We start from the raw sequence: 23,528 nt of genomic DNA, 5'->3' as shown, positions 1-23,528 counted from the left end.
CTGAGGAAATAGAGAGGCACTCCAGGTCCTGACTGGTGGCAGCTATCAGATCTAAGCTGGTAATTAAGCTTAGGGGAATTCATGCTGGTACCCCAACTTTTGGACTCTAAGGTTCAGATTGGGGAAATATACCATGACATGGTGGCATGACAACTGGCCTAATAGATGGAGGAGGAAACAGCAGATGTGATATATCTTGAGGCAGTGTGGGGTTTTGTTGCGGTGATGTTTGTTTGGGTTTTTTTGTTAATAAAGGCTTTCTACACAGTCCCACAAGACATTCGCATGAGCAAACAAGGTAAATGTGGTCTAGACAAAATTATTATAAGGAGGGTGCCCAACTGGTTGAAAGACCATACTCAAAGTAATTATCAAAGATTCAATGTCAAACTGGGAGGACCTATCTAGTGGGATCCCACAGGAGTCAGTCCTAAGTCTGGTACTAATTGTTATTTTCATTAATGACTTGGATAATGGAGTGGAGAGTGTGCTCATAAAATTTGCAGATGACTCCAAGCGGGAGGGGTTGCAAGCACTTCAGAGAAAAGGATTAGAATTCAAAAAGACCTTAACAAATTAGAGAATTAGTCAGAAATCAAAAAGATGAAATTAAGTAAAGACAAGTGCAAAGTATTTCTCTTAGGAAGGAAAAATCAAATATACCAATACAAAATGGGGCATAACTGGTTAGATAGTAGTACTGCTGAAAACGATCTGGCTCTTATGTAGATCACAAAGCAAATCTGAGCCAACAATATGATAAAAATCTTCAAATATGTTAAGGGCTTTTTATAATGAGTACTGTGATCAATTGTTCTCTATGTCCACTGAAGGTAGGACAAGAAGAAATAGGCTTAATTTACAGGAAGGGAGATTGAGGTTAGGTATTAAGAAACCCTTTCTTACAGTAAGAGTAGTTCGATCTGGAATAGTCTTCCACAGGAGGTTGTGGAATCCCCATCACTGGAGGGTTTTAAGAAAAGGCTGGACAAACGCCTGTCTAGAGGTATACTTGGTCCTACCTCAGCACAGAGGGCGGGACTTGACCTTTCAAGGTCCCTAAATTTCTATGAAACAGAAACCAGCATGACACTGGAATAACAGTGGCAAATCAGGCTCTGCGAGTCTATCCCAGAATGCAATTTCCTTGGACTTCATAACTAGTTGCAGCTATGTATCTGAAAACAGCATAAAGACCAGAGAGAATAGACATAGTAAACTGCATAATATAATTTCCCTAAGAAGCAGGATGGATTTTGATTGGATGCATGAGCTCCTTCTGTTCCAAAACAATAATTATTTATATAGAACCTTTCTGCAAAGCATTTCATATATTTCTGCAAACATTAAGCCTCAAAACACTCTTTGATGTAGGTATAATAATATCAATTTACCAGAAAGATATATATATATATATATATATACAAAGGGCAGAGTGCAGGGGTCTTTACTGGCTCCCTGTTGTAGTTCTACACTATCCCAAGCATACTTCAGAAAATCTTCAGAACTGCTCTAAGCTATGCGGGTTGGCTGTAGCCCCAGAATTGACAAAATGAGCTGAGACTAGTTGGAATGCAGTAGCCATGCCCTCTGATACCTGATATGTACCCTACACCAGTGACTACAGTAAAAGGTCATATATGGGAGGGCTACACCAGTTACAAGCCACCTGGGGTCCCCTCACACTAGGGGACTTCCCAGACAGAAAGGTCAGGAAGGTTTCCAGCACTGTGCTAAGCGGCCAGATTATAGGAGAGGTTCTGTCCCTTTATAATTATTGAAAGGAAAACAGCCCTCTTTTTCCAGTTGCAACTATACACCTCTAAATGAATGGAATGAAAAGAATAAAACAATTTTGAACTGAAAATTGCAAAAGCACCCCAACTCCATACTAATATCAAGAATCATCTGCACCATGTATGGCTTATTGAATAGAGTTCTACACTTATATGCAGTCCACCTGACACAACATTATAGTGTTTTACTGTGCCAGTCAGTAAAATCTCACTTATTCTGACAAGTAAATTAAAGCATGATTAAAAATATATGCATCTGCTGAAGAAACTGAGCTAAAAATGGCCAGCATAAAAGAATCATATATTAGTAGATGACCTGATATTAAGAAACACCCTTTAGGAATATTTATAGACTCTGAAAACTTTAGTGTATTATCAGATCTGCCATAAAGGTTACTTTGAAGGATTTTTAAATAGCCTATCCCAGGGAATTAGTGCTTGCATTTACAGTAAGCTATTTAAAAATTATCAATGTGGTCTTGAATTAAAATAGTCTTATGTGATAAGGTTTATGATGACCAAATTATAGTATTATTTTCAAATTTTGACGTCACCATTCTGTGATGAATGCATCCTACTATTTGGTCAAACCCACTTTTATGCAGCTCCTATTTAAATCCTGTTAAGAGATACTTTTCCAAAAGCCATATTTGGAAATAAAATATATGTTTCAGCTTGATGACCCCTGATCCATGCAAGTCTCCTGTACACAAGGCTTGGACTGCGGCAAAATGGAACAGAATATTCTGCCTGTGTGTTGGCTGTAACTAAGCTCAATTCAGCACATTTGCAGACTACTAAACAATTCAGTCCTCCTCTGCAGAGTTGTTGACCTAAGTCAGGTGGGGCAGGACAATGCAGAGTAGGAATAAAATATCCCCACAATATGTGCACAAAGCATCTGTTCCTTCAGTGACTTAATGATGCAAGGGAGAACATGTTAAACTGTATGATCTATCAATACATACATGATAGGGAATAGCCAGCATGGATTTGCAAAGAACAAATCGTGTCAAACTAATCTGATAGCTTTCTTTGATAGGATAACGAGTCTTGTGGATAAGAGAGAAGTGGTGAATGTGGTATACCTAGACTTTAGTAAGGCATTTGATACAGTCTCACATGATATTCTTATCGATAAACTAGGCAAATACAACTTAGATGGGGCTACTATAAGGTGGGTGCATAACTGGCTGGATAACTGTACCCAGAGAGTAGTTATTAATGGTTCCCAATCCTGCTGGAAAGGTAAAATGAGTGGGGTTCCACAGGGATCTGTTTTGGGACCAACTCTGTTCAATATCTTCATCAATGACTTAGATATTGACATAAAAAGTACGCTTATTAAGTTTGCAGATGATACCAAACTGGGAGTGATTGCAACTGCTTTGGAGGACAGGGTCAAAATTCAAAATGATCTGGACAAATTGGAGAAATGGTCTGAGGTAAACCTGATGAAATTTAATAAAGACAAATGCAAAGTGCTCCACTTAGGAAGGAACAATCAGTTTCACACATACAGAATGGGAAGAGACTGTCTAGGAAGGAGTACGGTGGAAAGGAATCTAGGGTGATAGTGGACCACAAGCTAAATATGAGTCAACAGTGTGATGCTGTTGCAAAAAAAGCAACCGTGATTCTGGGATGCATTGAGAGGTGTGTTGTGAGCAAGACACGAGAAGTCATTCTTCTGCTCTACTCTGTGCTGGTCAGGCCTCAGCTGGAGTATTGTGTCCAGTTCTGGGCACTGCATTTCAAGAAAGATGTGGAGAAATTGGAGAGGGTCCAGAGAAGAGCAACAAGAATGATTAAAGAATATGACCTATGAAGGAAAGCTGAAAGAATTGGGTTTGTTTAGTTTGGAAAAGAGAAGACTGAGAGGGGACATGATAGTTTTCAGGTATCTAAAAGGGTGCCATAAGGGGGTGGGAGAAAACTTGTTCACCTTAGCCTCTAAGGATAGAACAAGAATCAATGGGCTGAAACTGCAGCAAGGGAGGTTTAGGCTGGACATTAGGAAAAAGTTCCTAACTGTCAGGGTGGTTGAACACTGGAATAAATTGCCTAGGGAGATTGTGGAATCTCCATCTCTGGAGATATTTAAGAGTAGGTTAGATAAATGTCTATCAGGGATGGCCTAGACAGTATTTGGTCCTGCCATGAGGGCAGGAGACTGGATTTTATGACCTCTCAAGGTCCCTTCCAGTCTTAGAATCTATGAATCTATGATTACAGTTTTTCTTAATTAATTTCAGATGATACATTTTTCCATGCTAGACAGCCATGGCAGTGTATTATATATCTGGTGGATGGGGATGTGTGTGTGTGTATACACATATACACACACACCATGTCTAAATAAACAGTACATATATGTCTATATTTAGGTATATAGTATAAGGAGAATATGTCTGTCTATCAATTGTCTCTGGAAAGAATCAAACCAATGGCAGTGGGCAGAAACTAAGGACCACATCTTGGCACATATTGCAGACTCTCTGTGCTGATCCACTGTCTTCTTTCACTGGAGCCAGCTAGGAGAGAGGGGCCCCCAAGACCCTATATTTTCCTCTTTCTCCTCTTTTCCCTTTCTAGCTTTTATCCCTTTGCCGCTCATCCTATTTCCTTCATGCACCTAACTTCTTTCCCCTTCTTTCTTTCAGAGTGTGTGGGATGGGGAAGGCAACAGTAATTAGAGCTCTGCCTGGACACAAATTTTATATCTGTGGATAGAAATTGATATTCGTGGCGCTGCAGAGTTCTACCAGGCCCCAAGTGGCAAAAGCTGCAGCGTGTCGGGCTGCCGCTCGCAGTAGCCAGCGTCCCACACAGGCAACTCCTCTGGCGTGGCTGTACCGCTCCCAGCCCTGTCCACTGGGGTGAGCACCAGGGTCACTGGCAACTGTCCCTAGTCACGCTAGTGTGTGCAAGTGTTTCGCAGGTTCCTGGACAGGAGAAGCTGACCTGGGTGTGGAAGGGACAGCTGTCAGTGAGCCTGGTGAGGTTGGTTAGAAACTAAACGAAAGCTCCTTTAGACAAAAAGGTGATTTATTACTTATCTCACCCAAAGTTCTCTCTAGCCTTTTTAACAAAGCATGGTTGAGACCCCTTTTTCATGAAGCAATAACGCTCTCCTTTTTCTTCCTTAGCAAAGGGCACAGGAGTCTCCTCTGTCCTCCTAGAGCAAATCTTTGATGTATACCTCCAGATACGGTATTTTCCTCTGCTGCTTTTTCCTTCCTGTTAGTTATTTTTTCTGATGTCCTTACAATTCCTCATTTACATTTAGTTCACACTGGTGATAGACCAACTGTGAAAGAGACAATATTTAATTTACCTGTAAATGGACATATAGAAATGTAAACGTCTCTCATCAAACAGAAAACCTGTTTTTCACCTTTTCTGCTGATACAGCCTAGGAACATATTTTCATATATATTTACATAGTATCTGTATATGTGTTTCACAATTATATTGATGACCAGACTGCACCAGCTTTCATTTGAAAACCAGAACACACAGATTTGGGAGATTCCTGTAACCTCCTTGACAGTTGGCATTGAGCGATTCTTTAGTCACAATGACTTTCAAGTCATTCTTATGATTTGTCTGGGGTGAGGGGTAGATTCATTTTCTTTTTGGTTTCGTTTTGTTTTAACCCTTGAGTTTGGCAGTATTTCAGGAAGAGTATGAGAGAGGAAACTAAAAAGGATAGAAAGGGAAACAATGAGCAGTAGAGAAGAGGTGGTAATGAACATGGAGTATGGAATGAAGCTCTGTAACAGGGTGTGCTGATTCAAAAGCTAACTCAGCACCCTGTCCCTCAAATCTCTGCCCATTTACACTAAGGGCTTGTCTACATCACAAAGTTGCAGCGCTGGTGAGTGGGTTACAGCGCTGCAACTTAGGAGGTGTACACATCTTCAGGGCATCACCAGCGCTGCAACTCCCTGTTTGCAGCGCTGGCCGTACTCCCGTTTTGTCTCGGGTGTAGAGGATCCAGCGCTGGTGATCCAGCGCTGGTAATCAAGTGTAGACACTTACCAGCGCTTTTCTTGACCTCCGTGGAATAAGCAGGTATCCCAGCATACCTGAGGAAGCCTCTGGTAATCAAGCTGGTCTCCTTCCCCGGTTTGCTCTCGCGTTCCCCGAACCCCGAGCAAGCAGGTCTCCTTCCCTGCGGTTTGCAGGGGGGTTCGGGGAACGCGATAGCAAACCGCGGCGAAGCTGGTCTCCTTCCCCGGTTTGCTCTCGCGTTCCCCGAACCCCTGAGCAAGCAGGTCTCCTTCCCTGCGGTTTGCAGGGGGGGTTCGGGGAACGCGAGAGCAAACCGCGGCCAAGCTGGTCTCCTTGCCCGGTTTGCTCTCGCGTTCCCCGAACCCCCCTTGAAGCCGCCCAACAGCGCTGCAGTGTGGCCACATCTAACACCACTTGCAGCGCTGGTTGCTGTAAGTGTGGCCACTCTGCAGCGCTGGCCCTATACAGCTGTACTAATACAGCTGTAACAACCAGCGCTGCAAAATTGTAGATGTAGACATACCCTAATTGAGCTGCAACTGAAAGACAGGCAGTTGATAAAGCCAATTAACTGAATGGGGATATAGCTGAGGGGCAGATTGAGTGGAAGTATCCCCAGCAGCTAGGTGTATCTAAGCACTCAGGGAGAAGAGTTAGAAACCTGAAGGAAGGCAGAAGTGGCTTATCCTCCTTCTTCAGAAATGGCACCACCCTTCCCCTCAAGCAAATGGGGAAGCTGGTGACTTACTGTAAATATCATATGCAATACAACAGGGTGAAGGATACCTGGAGTGGTTGTGGTCTGTGATTTAGGCCTGAAGGGAATCACAGGGTACCACGGCGTGACAGCCCCTCCCTGCATCCAGGAAAACACTCAGTCACACTCATAGAACTTTAATGGGACTGCTCATATGCTTTAAGATGAGTGTGTGCTTAAGTGCTTTGCTGGATATTTTTCAAAATTGTTTTTGTTTTGTTTTTTTTCAAAAGAGAGCCATTTGGGGATGTAAAACATTATTTTTTAATTTTGAAAGTTTTATCCAGCACTTCTCCTCAGCAGATTCATGAGCTTGAGATCGCTGAATGGTTTAACAAAGAGCAAGATCTTTGACATAGCAATAGTTCCTTTTAGATAGAGCAGGATCTTCGTGAAAACAAGAGTACTTTTAAGATCCTGATCTTCATGAACAGTTTAGTGGAACCAGAAGCAGGTCAAATAATTTCATGTATCAGCTAGTCCAAGCAAGTATTGTGTAGAAGATCTCTTCTCTGATGCAGCACAAATGTCCACAGACTAGCAAAATTCATTCCCCACACTCCTGATTTTAGATGCAGAGAGCATTATTGAGGGCAGTTTTTTCTCTGCTCATGTGTTCCAAAGGGATTCCCTGTACCATGTCAAGGAATGGAAGTGTCTGTTGTAAATCTTGTTCTCTGTCCCTTAACTATGTCACAATGGCTATGTAACAAAGGGCTGTCTACACAGCCCCATGGTGTGGACTACAGCATTATGAGTTGCAATGCACAAGGAAGTGTTGCTCTGTAACTGCCCCTGCAGATGCTGTACCTAGTACCTAGTTCACATTAACATAGTTCTGTTTGAAATAGTAAGGTAGCTATATAATTTGTACAGCACCTGGTACAAATGGGCCCTGTTCCATGACTGGGATTCTTAGGAGTTACTGCTAATCTTCATAAAAAATATATTGACTTGACATATGAGTAGAAATCAAACACTGAGGACTTGTTACTGTTTCCATGTTACAAAACTCCAGCTGAACAAAGGATCAGTTCTTATTGGACTTAAATAAACCTGTAGTGATGGATGTGATTAGGTTAGGAGGGAGCCAGGGTAGGTGTTAATATAAGATAATAATACACTTTTAGCAGTGGATAAGAATGATTTTTAATTAAGAAAAGTATGTGAAAACATGGAGTCAGATTGAACTGAATTACTGAGGGGAAAGGACAAAATGTTTACCACCATGTATTTCATGGTAGTGAAGTACTCTGAGTTAGCTAATAGCATTAAATTAGACTGCAGTGATATCTAGGGATTTTTAATTTGCCTCTGATATTTAACCATCCAGTAATAAAAAGGACTAGGATTTTGCAAAGAATCCATTTTTGTATCAGTATATGCTAAAGACAACTCACTGAGGTTACTTTAGACTGCATTTTGTCCAGTAAAGCGAATATGGTAAGTGCAGTGATCAATGAGGGGTTTTTGGATACAAATACAGATACATTAAAATGTAAATGGTCCATTTGGATAAAATCAGAAACACATTAAGCAAAATGTCTGAGCCAGGAGTCTGGAGACAAAAAGGGAATAAAGTTTAAAGAGGTGCTGGATCAGAGGGACTGTGTAATGTTATGTAAAAGTAAACATATATAAGTTTTAAAACTAATGTGGAGGAATGACACTTCATTAAAGAAGCCAAAAGGTGTGGCATAGATAAATTTTTATAGAAAGAAATATGAAGAGGATATTTGATGAGCAAAATGGAAAAATCAAATATTGTTGCTGCTCTTTCCTGGAAGGATAAGTGGGAGAAATTCCATTCTGTTGCAGCTTCCCCAGCAGATGAATGGTGATGCAGACTGAACCTTCTTGCACCTGTGGGGGTGAATCTGGCCCAGTAAATGGAACTCAGGGAGTTATCTATCTGTGAAGAGAGATTGACAAAACTGGGCTTAGTTAGTCCTGGGAGAAAATAGCTAAGAGAAGACATGTCTGAAGCATTTCAACTGCCTAAGGATTAATTAAAACATCAGATATAAAATTAAACTTGATCTATTTAAGGTTGTTGGAAAGATCTGATCAGGTAACCCATGAGGGTGAAGTTAAAAGGGAATATATGCAAGAGGAATTTATAATAATAATAATAAGAATAATAATTAATAATGATTAGAAGAGAGTTGTGAATATATGGAATGGATTTGGACAGAGATTATGAAGTCAGTCTACAATTTCTCCCCTGCATGTCACCAGAATATTTAAAATATCTTTCCACTCAAGTAGAATCAATATATTTAAGCAAAAATTGGATAGTTGTGTGCGAGTTCATAAATTAAAGGGATATTAGACATGTTTTGTTCAGCACAACCCATCACTCTTTCCGGATGTGAAGAAGGGAATTTTCACTGATTGTGCTTTATCCCCAGCATGGATGTGAAGGTTTTACATCAGAGTGCTTTTTTTCCACCTGTGCCAGCGAAAAAACGGATTTTAAAAATTTTTTAAATGTACAGAAGAGAGATGGCGGAGTTATCATGAAACTATTACAGACAGCTAGGCTACTTCTGGTCCCTATGCAACTACTACATCTCTTTATTAGTATATAGTGAAACAGTCCTGGGACAGGCTGAAAGAAAACTTACAATGGAGACTCCATTACTGTTAAAGCAAAGTATAGAACACTGACATATAGAACAGCGTCCCGCAGCAAAGCTTAACAGATGGCTAAATAAACAGCCTCTAAGCTGGCTTAGAAGTGTCAGTCCCCAGCCATAGCTCGAGCAGCTTTATGCCACCAGAGCAGCACAAGATGACCAGAAAGTTGGCTTAAATGATTACATGTGTAAAGGGAAGTTTCCAAGTGATGTTATCTGCTACCTCTCTCCCACGTTCCAAGGAAAAACAGGTGCAGTGGCTAAGAAGCCTCCCTGCAGGCTTTCACCCGCTACCAGGAGAGCACTTGGGGTATGTCTACACTGCAATTAGACACCCACGGCTGGCCTATGCCAGCTGACTCAGGGTCGCAGGGATATTTAATTGCAGTGTGGCCCTTCGATCTCGGGCTGGAGTCTGGACTCTATGGCCCTTCCACCTCAGAGAGTCCTAGAGCCTTGGCTCCAGCCTGAGCCCAAACATCTACAGCACAATTAAACAGCTCTGCAAGCCCTAGACAGCTGGCATCAGCCAGTTGCAGGTTTTTTAATTGGAGCGTACACTTTCCTTGGTGTTTTAGAGCAGTGAAGGCAACAGCTGCCTTTGCTAGGCATGAATGGCCTAGCACTAGACAGGTGTCCTTCAACTAGTGGATTGTGACTCCCAGCAGATCGCAGAAGGTAATTGGGGAGTTGGAAGTTGTTGGAAAATGTATTACATTTCTAAAGCAAAGAAGAAGAAATTCCAGCATAACTTTGGGGTGACCAAAATAAACAAAGTTTGTGAGGTTAAATGTAGTAGTTGCATTAAAGGCTTATCATTGATACATTTTCCCGTTATCATAAATGTTAGGGGGTTGTGAAAAATTCTCACTTTAAATAAGGGGTTGTCAGGCTGAAAAGGCTGAGAAACACCATCATAAAACAAGCAAAGCTTCCTTTACTCCACCTAGGGACACCTCTATGCCAAGCTGCTTAGGTTCACTCTAAGAATGGCTTGTGCAGCTGGAGTGGGACAAGGAATCTTGACTGGGGCCAAGGATTTGGACCCATACTTTTAAAACTTCATTTCTAAATTTTTATGAAGTTCAGGTGGCCTGTGAAATTCCAGCGGGAGAGGTTTCTTTCTGGAGAAGTTGGGAAGCCTCAATCTTAAAAAGGGTATAGCTACTCCCTAATGAAACCAGCATTTGGAATGGCTGCAGATACTTGGTTACCTACCTCCATTCTATAGCTATTCTATTTTTATTTCATCTTTCTGGTTTGAGCATTGGCCTACTAAACCCAGGGTTGTGAGTTCAATCCCTGAGGGGGCCATTAAGGGAACTGGGGTTAAAAATCTGGGGATTGGTCCTGCTTGGAGCAGGGGGTTGGACTAGATGACCTCCTGAGGTCCCTTCCAACCCTAATAGTCTATGATTCTATGATTAGTACCAGACCTCTCATCATTGCTTGCAGCTCTATTCTTTCAATCACCCAGCACTTATATTCAGTCTTCCTGTGTATTCACAACTGCTGGGGGTATCTACTATATATCTGCTTTTTATACCAACCCCCCTCCTCACAAAAAAGTGAAAAAAAAAACAGTGACAAAATGGAGGAATCAGTTATAGAAGCTGAAGAGGGTTTAAAATGTTTCTTTGGTCAAAAAAAAAAGCTTCTGGAAATGTTGAGAGACAAGGATTGGATAACAGAGGCAACTTGTAGAAATTGTCACCAGTTGATGAAATTGAGCTTAAGACAACCATATGGAAATGTTTAACAGTGCCATGGTTTATAAATCATTGTTTTTCCTGGACTTTACTTTCTCAGAAGAATGCAAGGCTTGGATAAGGTTAAATGTGTGAAGAAATGGATTGAGAGCATGTGGTTATTAAATTTTGTTAAATGGTGATTTTACTTTACTTTTTCGCCACATTCCCTAAGAGCAAGGAAAGGAGAACACTGGTATTTGCGTTATTTATTTAAATGTTTGAAACAGAGTTCTTCTCTTAGATCTGCATAGCCAGTTGTAACACAGGTATTTTGCTCTTTTGACATGCACATAAATCTACAGGTAAGCACCCTGGCATCAGTCAAACTGGTAAGCTGATCCTTGAACACATTAAGTTCAATGGCACTCCATGCGGACTGAAGTGTCCACCCTCACAGATTTGCCTAAAGGATTGGAATCACAGTGAACAAAAAACTGGTGATTAATACCAGGTCTTGGAAAAAAAAGAAAGAGATTCATTTAAACTAGAAAAATGCTTACCCATTTTATTTGGAGTATGAAACTCAGTATACTAATATGATGCAATTGTTTTATTAGTTTGCTGATTACACTGAGTACCATATGCAGCACCCATAGTCAATAATAACTTGGTGTATAGACTATGCTGGAACTATTGTGAAATTGGGAGGAATTTCTTGGTAACATTCAGAGGCTAAAGTATAAATAACATCAGTGCTGCTTTAATCTTGGGAGAAATTCTAAACAATTTTCAGATACAAAGGGAGGCTGTAAGAGCAGTTTTATGGCTACCTATTTCTAATTTTGGCTTTGTGTACACAACAATTGTATAAGATTCATATTCTGTAAACATGCATCTCATAAAGAAAACACTATCTTTGACATGTTAGAGAGAGAGGAAAAAATAGCAAGAGAAAATTGTCCTTAAACTTAGAAGAATGTGTGATGGGGAAGTTAATATGAGTGTGTGATAAAGGTCTAATTTGAAGTAGAATACTGTAGATTATTAATTAGGTAGAATTAGCTGAGGTGTAGTCTGACTGATTTTTGTTATTGCATGTGATTATAAAGCAGATGATTTGTAATTATTAATCTCTAAACATTGAAGATGTATGTTCATTTGTTACTGAAATTTAGTTTAATGTTTTCTTTAGTTTCATTCTGAAACTAGTGGTAAACTGAACTGTCAGCAGTACCTCAAGGATTGGGGTCTACTTTACAAATATGGCCCCAATGACTAAAACTGGGAGCACAATGGATTTTTGGGTTGTTGGCAATTTCAGAAAGTCAAAATTTGTTTTGGGCTGAACAAAATAATTTTTTTTATGTGAAAAGAAACAGTGGTTCAATTTTGAGCATTTTTAACACTTGAGAAATTTCCTTTAATTTTGTAAAATTCAAAACGGTCATTTTAAACCAATAATCAAAACATTCTGTTAGAAAATGTTGAAATGAAAGGCTTTTATTTTTTCTAGATTTTTCCAAAACTATCCATTTGGTGAAAGCAACACAATTTTGCAAGACATTTCAATATCACCATCATTTTTTGCCAAAAAAAAGTTTTGTTTGAAAAATTTACCCAAGTCTACCTGTGGCTACTAACAAGGTTTAGGATCAAGAAGAAGAAATCTGCCAAATCCCTTCAAACACCTGTTTATAAGCCTTAAAGGATTTAGAGTTGGTGACAAACGAATATTTTTCACAGTATTGTTCAAACAGACCTTACGCCCACCTTTATTAAAACATGCTTGATTTTCATCAATCTTTACTTTGGTTTATGTTTGTATCCATGCTGTGCATGATCAGGGAACCTTAATCTGAGGACTGAGTTGTAAAGCTGATTTCTTTAAATACTCTAGGGCCAGAACACTCAGCCCTTATTAATAGAATCAGTCCTTTCCGTTTAGTATTGTGACTGATTCCACTGCAGGATACCACAGCACTCACAACTAGCTCCTTATTGATTCTGTGTGCACCATGAGCTGGAGGCCAAGTGCAGTAGGTATTTGACGTACAGGTGACGCTTGGCCCCAACTTCACACATTGCTCCTCAGGAGCAGTTCTGAGCACTTTTTTTGGAAGGCAAATGTATAAGGAAGAGACATTGTTTTGTTCACAGTGAGTAACGTTGTGACTAGAGAAACCCTATTTGTTTGGAGCTGGCTAAAGCCACAAGGGCTTGTAGCCTTTGTTTTGTTCTGCTGGTGCGCAGGTGACAAGCATCCTCCACGTTTTGCTCTTGTTCTAGTTCTTGTAGCCCCACTTACAGCAGAGAGACCGTTTCTCTTCCACTCTCAGACGTGTCTGTGGCCCAGCGCTGCCTACATCTGCTCCGCATGTTCTTGGTGAACAAAGCGGGAAGACTGGCAGCAGCTTCACACTCACTCCCCATTGTGCTACGTCCTGGTAGCCTTGTAGCTGTGGACAAGTCCCAGTCATGCAGGGCTCTGTTACGAGTGTTAAACAGTCAGTTGTACAGGCTCTTGTCCTCATTGGGTTCCCATAAACACAGACATACAGTGAGAAAGTAACAGAAGTACTTTACTTGGGCTGACAGTAGGGGCAGCAACTACTCTAACACAGTTTGTTTAATGCAGCAGAACCTCAGAGTTATGGACACCTTGGGAATGGACGTTGTCGGTAACTCTGAAATGTTCGTGACTCTGAACAAGCCTCTATGGGATGCTCCTTAGGGAAGACTGCTGCGAGCGGGGGCTCACAGCTCTGCAGTGGCTGCCTGGTGAGTGGAGGTGGGGACAGACAGCTGGTTCTAGCCCACTGGCTGCAAGGGTAATAAGTGAGGCATCCTGGGGCACCGCATTGTCAATGGGCGCACGGTGCAGGCTGTGGCCCTTTAAAACTGAACTGCTCCTCCCAAGTGCAGCATGCAGGCAGACTGGGGCTTTGGCTCTAGAAGCTTGCACTCCACATACAGTTAACCAGACAGCAAGTGTGAAAAATCGGGACAGGAGTGGGGGGATAATAGGAGCCTATATAAGAAAAAGACCCAAAAATTGTGACTGTCCCTATAAAATCAGGACATCTGGTCATCCTAACTCCAGGCCAGGTTTCAGTAGCAACTTGCAAAGTTTCTTTCCCAGGCGCTGAGCTTGCAAGATTGTCCCCCTACCAGCCAGGGGGCAGAGAGAGGGAAAAGAAGTGTTTACAACTTCCTACCTGTAAGTGGCTTGCCCATGCACACAGGCAGCCTTTGGCTCACCCTTAAACCTGATCCCCTCCAGCCTCAGATTATTACTTCCTTTTCCTCTACTGGAAGGCATTAAGAACCCCTTTACTAACTGGACAGTGAACTATGTGACATGAGAATGAGCCAGTAAGTTGGTTACGGTCTTGCAACCAGCTTCCCAACAGAGTACTACTGAAATCTTTTGCCTGGACATAGAATCACCTGTTACCATGGAAAATGTTGCTGGTCTATAATAAGCAGTTTAACAACATTACTTTTTTTGGAGGCTTAGAGTTTTCTGTTACCTGTAGGACAAGGGATGAACGCTTGGGGCGGGGGCGAGGGAGTTAATATAAATGGCATAAGCCATTCATGAAGGAAAGAAGATGCTTCTTCTCCTACAAAGAACAAATTTAGACCTTCTGGTCTGTATTTTTAAAGCCCCCAAAGTGTAGGTTCTGTAGTTGCTATACATTTCATTTAGATTTACCCATGCGTATAAATTTATAGAAGAGAAATTTGTTAATTCCAAAAGTAAGAGATGATGCTGTGCTTGACCAACAGCCATAGGACAAGTGGTAGCAGGCAGAAGTATAGCAAATGGGACTGGATGAACAGAATGAACTTAATGACCACAATATGATTTATGGTATTTGGGAAAAAACACTGAATAGCTGGAAATACCATACCTCCCAAGCAAATTAAGATATGCTTTTATAGGCAATAAATTCCCAAGAGCTCTCTAGTGAGTATGGCAGATCAGAGCTCAGCTCACTTTTAAAGTGTCACAGATGACGAAAGTGTCTGAGCTAATCTGCATTCAAAAGGTTTTCCTTTTGTAATTAAAAAATATGTATGTAGATGCATTACCTAGGGACAACTACTCAGTACATTTACACAGTGGCATGATCTTAACCATAAGATGAGGCTGACAGACAAGAGAGAAAATGGATGTTGTTAGTTCTAGCAGAGATGTCACAAGTAAAGCTATTTGAATGACAGATTTTTTTGGTTCAGTGGTAGTTCTAAAAATTTTTTTTTTAAACGTTGACCTGACAATTTTTTTCAAAAATGTTGGTAAATCAAAAAGCTGTGGGGAAAAAATTGATTTCAGATCAAATTAAACATTTTTAAAGTGGGTGAGGGTTTTTTGTTTGTTTGTTTTGTATTTTAATAACATTTAAAAATCAATTTGACCCAAAACCACAAAATTTTGTAAACAAAATATTTCAAAATGTTTATACTTTTTCAGAATTTTTTCTGGTGAAACAAACACACAATCAGGAAGCATTCTAGTGTTGCCAAATCTGAATTCTTTGCCAGAAGAAAATCTCGGATGAAAAATTTCACCCAGCTCTGGTCACAGGTAAGATTTGTTTATGTTTGCAGTTAAGGCAAAATAATACTTTGCTACCTGACCCTCTACATCTTACTTTACAGTCTTCCCCTCTCATATGACATCGACTCCACCAGCTACACAAATTGCCTTTTCCAAAAATTGTATATACCATAGTGTCAAGTGTTGTCTAGTGGATGGAAGATACAACTAGACAACATTGTCACACTACAGTATAGCAGTAATACAGTGCTAAAAGCACTTTGTTACCTATTTAGTATTTGGTGGAGGAGGCAAAAAAACCCTGTCTCATCTATTCATTTGAAGTCTCCACTCAATTTCTTCACTCCCTCCACTTATTTATTTCATGAGAACACAGAAACTGAATCAAAATCAGGTTTTGAGTTGTAGTATAATTGTGCTTTCCAGGGTAGATCATTAAACTGCTATGTCTTTGGGAAAAGGTCAGCATGTTGGGGTAGCATATATTCATCTCTCTAGGGCATTTGCCCTCATTAGCCATGAATCACTGTTTCATAAGCTAAGAGCCTTGGCTAGGCTCCATCTACCCTCAAATATGTTGGAAAACCATATGAATTCACTGAGATTCACTTTAATAGTTTATTACTAATTAAGCTGCATATGCCCCTTTATGTTACTCAGACAACCAACACTCACTGGTTCATTGCCATGCTTTGGAGTCCCTTCACATGCTTGTCACGGCTTTTGTTCTATGTATACAGGGACCTGCTAGGAGGGTTAGTGAAGAGATATGCATTCGAGTGCCTTCAATATGCTGACAACACCCAACTTTCTGATTCCATCTCTACCACACCAAATGGTATGATAGAACAACCAGTGTTTGCCTAAGGTTGGGGCATAGACAAAAGCTAATTTGTTGTGGCTCAGTCCAGATAAAAAAGAAGGAACATTGCAGGGAACACCTGGAAGAGATGGAGGAGATTATATTGGACACTTTCATTGAAGGTGAGTTGTAACAAGTTCAGAATCTGGGTGTCTAGTTAGATGGTCAACTGCTGTTAAGATGATCAGATGGCAATGGTGTTCAAAGAGCCAGAAAATGTCCCTTGTCCTGTTGCCCTCACTGTGTGTAGTGGCATCAGCAGCATTATCAAAACAGAATTGTCTAGGGTATCAGAAATGTCAGCATCAGGACTTCCAGAATGTTAAATAGACTAGTTTGGGATATTTCTTCAAGAGCTGAGGGGGGTTAGATTTTTTTCAATGTGGACCCTATCTTAGAGGTTATCTTGTGGATACCTCCTATCCATTCACCATTGCACAAACTTCTTCCCTCCATTTGCAGTCACAGAACATTCCTGTGGCAGTTACAGGAAATGCTTACATTAAAAAAAAGAGAAAGGTATTAGTTAGTATTTATTTTAGCTTTCTTTCAGTGTAACATAGTAGCTGGATACAAGAAGATGAGCCATTACCATGCGCTCTACACCTTTGTGGTGGCCATGGACCAAAGTTTTGGGATCTATTGCCAACTCTATAAAACCAGCAAATTAATTCCCATTGTTTCAAGGCCCTATACAACTCCACCTCTACTCGATCTGACAACCTCTTCTTATATCTTCCCATTCCCGCTGCTCTTTACCAACGATTCCAGTCTCAATGCTTTGTCTGCTTTTCCTCCCAACTTCTTTCCCCACAGATTGTTTTACCACCCTACCCTCTATGCATTAAATGACCCCACAGTTCTGAGATGCCAAGCTGTTACCTCTTCTCATTCAAATCTCTTATTAACTAGCTCAGGGGTTGGCAACCTCTGGCATGCAGCTCACCAGGGTAAACACCCTGGCGGGTCGGGCCAGTTTGTTTACCGCCGTGTCCACAGGTCCGGCCGATCACTGCTCCCATTGGCTGCCCCGGGCCAATGGGAGCTGCTGGAAGCGGCGCAGGCCGAGGGACTTACTGGCCGCCGCTTCCAGCAGCTCCCATTGGCCCGGAGCAGAGATACACGGCTAGTGGGAGCCATGATAGGCTGGACTTGCGAATGGGGCAGGTAAAAACACTGGCCCAGCCCACCAGGGGCTTTCCCTACACAAGCAGCGACCCCTATTTCAGAAACCCTGCTCTAGCTCATGCTGAGTAATATCAGAATCTGGACCTTAGGGCTGAATTGTGGCTTTACCACAAACCTTGAGCAAAGAACAGTTGTGCTGGCCCAGGACCAGGCCAAGAATCAAACTGTGACATAGTCAGAATCTGTTTCCCCTTTGCCCTCCTGTGAGTATATATATGTGTGTGTGTATAACTGTCTGTCTATCTTGTATCTATAAAATGCACCCACTTGTCTGTAGAGAGAAATTATGTATTGATACTCCCAATTTCTTAAGCGTAAATGAAAGAAATCATCTATGTTTTCTTAATCTCTCTCTCTATATATTTGAATGTGTAGTATGGGATTTCCAGAAATGGCTACATAAGTTAGAAGCCCAAGTTCTATAGTATTATTTTATTTTCAGAACCATAATCTTGCCTATAGCCTTACTGAAATTCTAGAATCTCTTCAAAAGTATTATGTGTATGCTTGATCTTTGAAATATTTTAATTCATCACTGAACATGTAATAAACTTTCTTCTGTCACTGAATGACATGAAGGATTTTTTCCACTGACATTAGTTTTTTTAACTATTTCTGGTCAGATGCCAGGCTCTCCAAAAATATTGTAAATAAATGTGAGCAATTCAATCTATATGCAATTGTGACAGAATGTACCTGTGTCCACACCCTACACGCTATTGTACAAATATACTTTGTAAGGTACCAACTGCAAACTCATAATTTTCTGGTCAATAGTGTCGTGATAAAATTTGTGGCATGTGTAGTTATAAGATTCCTCTGTATGGTGTTATTAGCATATGTTCCAAACTAAGGTTGGCAAATAGGTCTGTTTCAAACCAAGGAATGTGTGCTCTGCTTAATTTGCATTTAAGCAGTAAACAGAGTCATCAAGCAGGAATGGAAACCAACAGGTGAGGAAAATCAGCAGGTAACATCCTTTCCTATAGATTCTGTCTCCTGAATCTCAGCTGAAAATGTTTTCCAAGAGGGGGACTGGCACCTCTCCTCTCTCTCTCTCTCCGCCCAATGATTCACTGCACTAGAAAGGGCAAAGGAAAATGCCATTGAACTGGAAAAGGGGTTCTGACCTAAGATCAGGGGTTTCCCTGCATCCTCTAAGGGGTGTACACCCCCCCGAATTTCCCTAACACCCCTCCAGTTACATGCAGTGTTACCAGTTTAGTCATTGGTTGGAAATTTGAACATTACTACACACTTTAAAAGCATATAGAGTATATGAGAAAATACGTGTACCTGAGAAAGCATAATGGGTTTGAAAAATATGAACAAAGACTAGCTTCCTCATATAGCTGTTTTTTATGACAATGTCGGCACGTTTGTTTTGGCTACATTCGCCAACCTAATGATTTCAAATTATGATTTATAAGCAAGGTCTGAATGAACTTCCCCTGACAGCTAGTGATGAGCCAGGGGTGAGTGGAAAAGCCTCAGGACCAGGCTATATTGACATGAACTCACCTACTCTGCCTAGGTATCCAGCAGACAGAGCTGTGCTGCCCAAGTGATCAATTTTGGCTGGTGCTGGGTTACAAATCACTTTTGTAAATGGACAATCTACCCTAAATTCTCAATTACTGAAGGACAATCTTCACTCATTGATATATTTGCTTTCCACAACTAACTCTCTGTACAACTTTTCATTAGTGATGTACCCGAATACTTGGATGCTAATATCTAAATAGTATTGTTAAATTTATTCACCTAAATTTGAGTTATTGCTGATTATGCACAACATGTATCTTATTACTTTTAAGGCAAACTTTGTGGATAATCTAAGCACTATACCAAGATGTACAGACACTCTTTTCTTAACCTATGCATTATATAATTTTTTAACATTAGCTTTCATAATTTTGTAAAATTTGAACAGGGGGGTCATGAAATGTTGTTATCCTTATTGTATGAGTAGAGGGCAGCAGAACTGTATGTAGCCTGCCTGAATGAGGGGATCTCCCTTAGTGCTTAATTTGTGCTATCGCTTGCCAGGGTTGAACCCTGGCACCTCTAGGCTTGGCAGTTCATAGCCCAGGGACCTCTGGGCTTGCCACATCAATTATGAAAGTAACAAATTTGCTTAAGCCCTAGCACCTCTCTCATTACAAATTATGCACTGGTCACTCTCAACTGAACTGCACGTCCTAAGCAGGAGGGATGCTATATCCTAATGAAGAAAGAGAGAGAGAGAGAGGGTAGGGCACAGGTGTTTTGCTTGGTGGTGTGGGATCTGCCTAAGAGTCACAGGCACTATTTGACCTGCCTCTCTCTCCTGTTTAGAGAGAGAGCTGATTAGGCTCCATAGAGTGTCTTTTGGTTTAAGTGACCACTACAGCTGAAATCACTGATAATCAGGTATAAATGCTTAGACTTGCTGTGGGACAGTGTTTCTGTGGAAGAGACAGTCCAATCTACACTAGCAATGAGGTTTCCCCACTGAAAGATGAAATCACTGAAAGCTGGGTGGACCCTCGAGAGACTGACTCGCAGAGGTCACAGTGGCAGATGGCAGCAGAAGGGGTGACCGTGCTGGGGAAGGGGACAGAGCGGTGGAGTGAACGGTGACACAATGAACAGCACCAGTCAGAGAATTTGTTTGTTGGACTATGTTTTAATGACTTTGCCCCAAAATGCTCGATTTGTGACTGGGAAATAAATATAAATATACATCTCCCGATTGGCCAAGATTTCTAAAATGCATTATTTGCAAGGTCATTATCTCACGTCATCGCTATCTCGAGAGGTCATTATCTTGGGGAGGTTTTGTACTAAACATTGTTATTATTATAATTAATTTTCATGTAGGAATGGCCATATTGGGTCAGACCAATGGTCCATCTACCTCAGTATCCTGTCTTCCGATAGTGGCCAATGCCAGGTGCTTCAGAGGGAGTGAACAGAACAGGAATCATTGAGTGATCCATCCCCAGTCATCTACTCCCAGCTTCTGGTGAACAGAGACTAGGGACACTCAGAGCATGGTATTGCATCCCTGCCCACCCTGGAAAATAGCCATTGATGGATCTATCCTCCAGGAACTTATCTAGTTCTTTTTTAAACCCTGTTATAATGTTGGCCTTCACAACATCCCTGGCAAAAAGTATCACAGGTGACTGTGCATTGTGTGAAGAAGTACTTCCTTTTGTTTGCTTTAAACTTGCTGCTTATTAATTTCATTGGGTGATCCCTGGTTCTTGTGTTAAATGAAGGGGTAAATAAAATGTCCTTATTCATTTTCTCTACACCAGTCAAGATTTTATAGGCATTTATCATATCCCCTCTTAGTCATCTCTTTTCCAAGCTGAAAAGTCCCACTCTTTTAAATTTCTCCTCATATGGAATCTGTTCCATACCCGTAATATTTTTTGTTGCCCTTCTCTGTGCCTTTTCCAATTCTAATATATCTTTTTTGAGATGGGGTGACCAGAACTGCTTGTAGTATTCAAGATGTAGGCCCATCATGGATTTATATAGTAAAAGTGGAGGAGCCTGGTTTGCCAGACTGATCAGCTAAGCCAATACTGATAACCTATATGAAAAGGCTGCAAAACACCATGCCTCTGGACTGCATCAACATGCAGAAAGCCTTATAAGCCAGTCACTGGCAAAACCAATTTTGAAGTACTTAATAAGTCTGTTAAGAATGCTGGAATGCTGTAGACACAAGATAACATCCACATTGCTATGTACCATTCTTTTTATTTAAGCAAGATATACCAAGTGAACCAACATTGCTATGTACCATTCTTTTTATTTAAGCAAGATATACCACACACTACAAACTGGAGGCCAATGTTAAGTGCATTGGCACTTGTTAATCCTGAAGATGGACACTGGTTCCAAACAAGACTGGCAAATGCTCAATATCTTTATGCAAAAAACTCAGCTGACTCTCTAGAAGCATGCAGTGCAACAGTGAAAAAGTGAAGGACTCTCTCACCATATTGAAAAATATGTTCATGCATGGCTGATGAGTGTACCAATGCAAATAGGTATAAAATATTAAATCATTGTGGATGTTATCTTGATGTCTGTGGTAGGCCAGTAGATGCATTCTAGATGTTCAGGTTATAGAAGACACATCAGCTTCATCTGTGACATCTCAGAAGAGTTGAATGCTTGTAAATTGAACCCAAGAGAGATGGCTGCTTGTGCATTTGATGAAGCTACAAACTTCTCTGGAAGCCATAGGGGTCACAAGCTTTGCTCAGAGAAAAGTTTAACTGTAATCTCTCCTATACACACTGCAGAGGTCATCTACTACAGCTGGTGCTAGTACGAGCTGCAGAATCTTCAAAAGACATTAAAAAGCCATAAATTTAATGGTATTGTTATACTTTTCTTTTCCCCAGCAAGAGTCCAAAAGGACTATGTGTCTTGGAAACAAATAAAAGATACACTGAGACTGAAGTTCAAATTAGTTCAACCTGGAAAAACCTGCTGGCTTTCTCATGGGTGATCCTTGGCTGTTGTCTTAAAATTGCTGCAACTGTTATTACGGCTTTGGAAAGTATCTACAAAGATAGGACAGCTCTAAGTAGTGCAGCTGGTGGACTAGTTTTGTTACTAAGTTCAGAGAAGACTATTGCCATTCTCTCTCTGTTAAGTCTACTGTTTACCCAACTGATTTAATTAAAAATGCCATCCAGGCATCTGCTACAACAGTAGTAGATCTTTGTCCAGCAATAGAAGCTACCCTTGGATCAATAAGAGAAATATCCATTGAAAACATACTGGAAGAAACAAAGACTTCAATCCAGAAGTTGACTAATGAAGACACTTATATTGACTCCTTAAGTGAAGAGGACAAGAAGTGTTTGTTAAAAAGTAGACAGACTTGATTCTACAAATCTACAATAGTGGTTTCTAGATTCTATTCAACCTTTACATAGCTTTTACAGATGCCTGTCTTATAGAACACCTACAGCTGAGTAGAGTGAGGTGCTACCAGCAATGCAGCTGCTATGTAATCAGGACAGAATAGAGAATTTTAAACACAGAGTGGAATATCATTCAACAAACAAATGAAGATTTAACTTCAACTTTTTCATTATCATCGCTAGTGGTTTGACCCAATCTTTGTGCTATGCTTCCTGGGATGAAAGAAAAAGGAATTCATCTCTTGATACTCCCAGTCACAACAGCTACAGTTGAGCGTTCTTTTTCCTCATTGAATAGAATTTTGTGTTCTGAAAGAAGTCACCTTCTGCCTGATCATGAGCATATCATGAAGGACTGGAAGTAAAGACACACAAGTAGACACCAAAGAGTTGTACAGAATTACAACAAGAAACAAAGAAGGATGTAGAAGTAGTGCATCATAATAGGCTTGAGTAGCCAAGTTTAATTTCTGTGATAATTTTAAAACATGAGTTAAATCCAACAAAATGGTCATGAAACATTTTTCAGTTTTTACTATGGTGCCATACAGCCTACTTTCACCCTCATGGTCTCAACATTCATCGACCCTCATTCCCCTGTATATTCAAACACACCACTCCCCAATTTAAATTCCTGGGGAAAACACTGCCTAAGAAGTTTGGTTGGTAAGACTGCTGAAAGCATGTGGTGAGAGAACCTTGCTTTGAATGCAACATAGTTTAAGTTAGGCACGAGTTGCATGTGCATATTTTTTCAATTAAAGCAATAACAGACAATATAATTTGTATTATCCAGCTGAGGGCTGGGCAGTACAGAACAGACACTTGTGGAGGAAAATATAGGACTGATGTGTGTGTTGGGGTTACCTTGCAATATAACAAAAGCTGGTAAGAGTCAAGAGGTGGCTTGCTAGCTGCAGCACACATAGATATACCTAGGAGTGACTTGCATGCTGGAGGCTGTTTGTGAGCAGTCCAGACTGGGGTCTACTGGAGCAAAGCATTGTAAAGGGCACCCCAGATTAGAGGGAAAGGGTGACATAGTCTAGATTGTACCCTGGGTATGTCACAGCAGCA

At 40.7% G+C, this 23,528-nt stretch overlaps 1 protein-coding gene across 1 annotated transcript in view; it reads right to left on the bottom strand.

Moving 5' to 3' along the window:
• Positions 1–23,528, bottom strand: part of LOC127054628 (uncharacterized) — a 600,194-nt gene that overhangs the window by 486,592 nt on the left and 90,074 nt on the right. The window lies entirely within an intron of this gene.

Source organism: Gopherus flavomarginatus, chromosome 1 (assembly GCF_025201925.1).
Source record: "Gopherus flavomarginatus isolate rGopFla2 chromosome 1, rGopFla2.mat.asm, whole genome shotgun sequence".
NCBI lineage: Eukaryota > Metazoa > Chordata > Testudines > Testudinidae > Gopherus > Gopherus flavomarginatus.
Note: the sequence above shows the minus strand (reverse complement) of the source record. Positions and strands in the feature narration are given on the sequence as shown.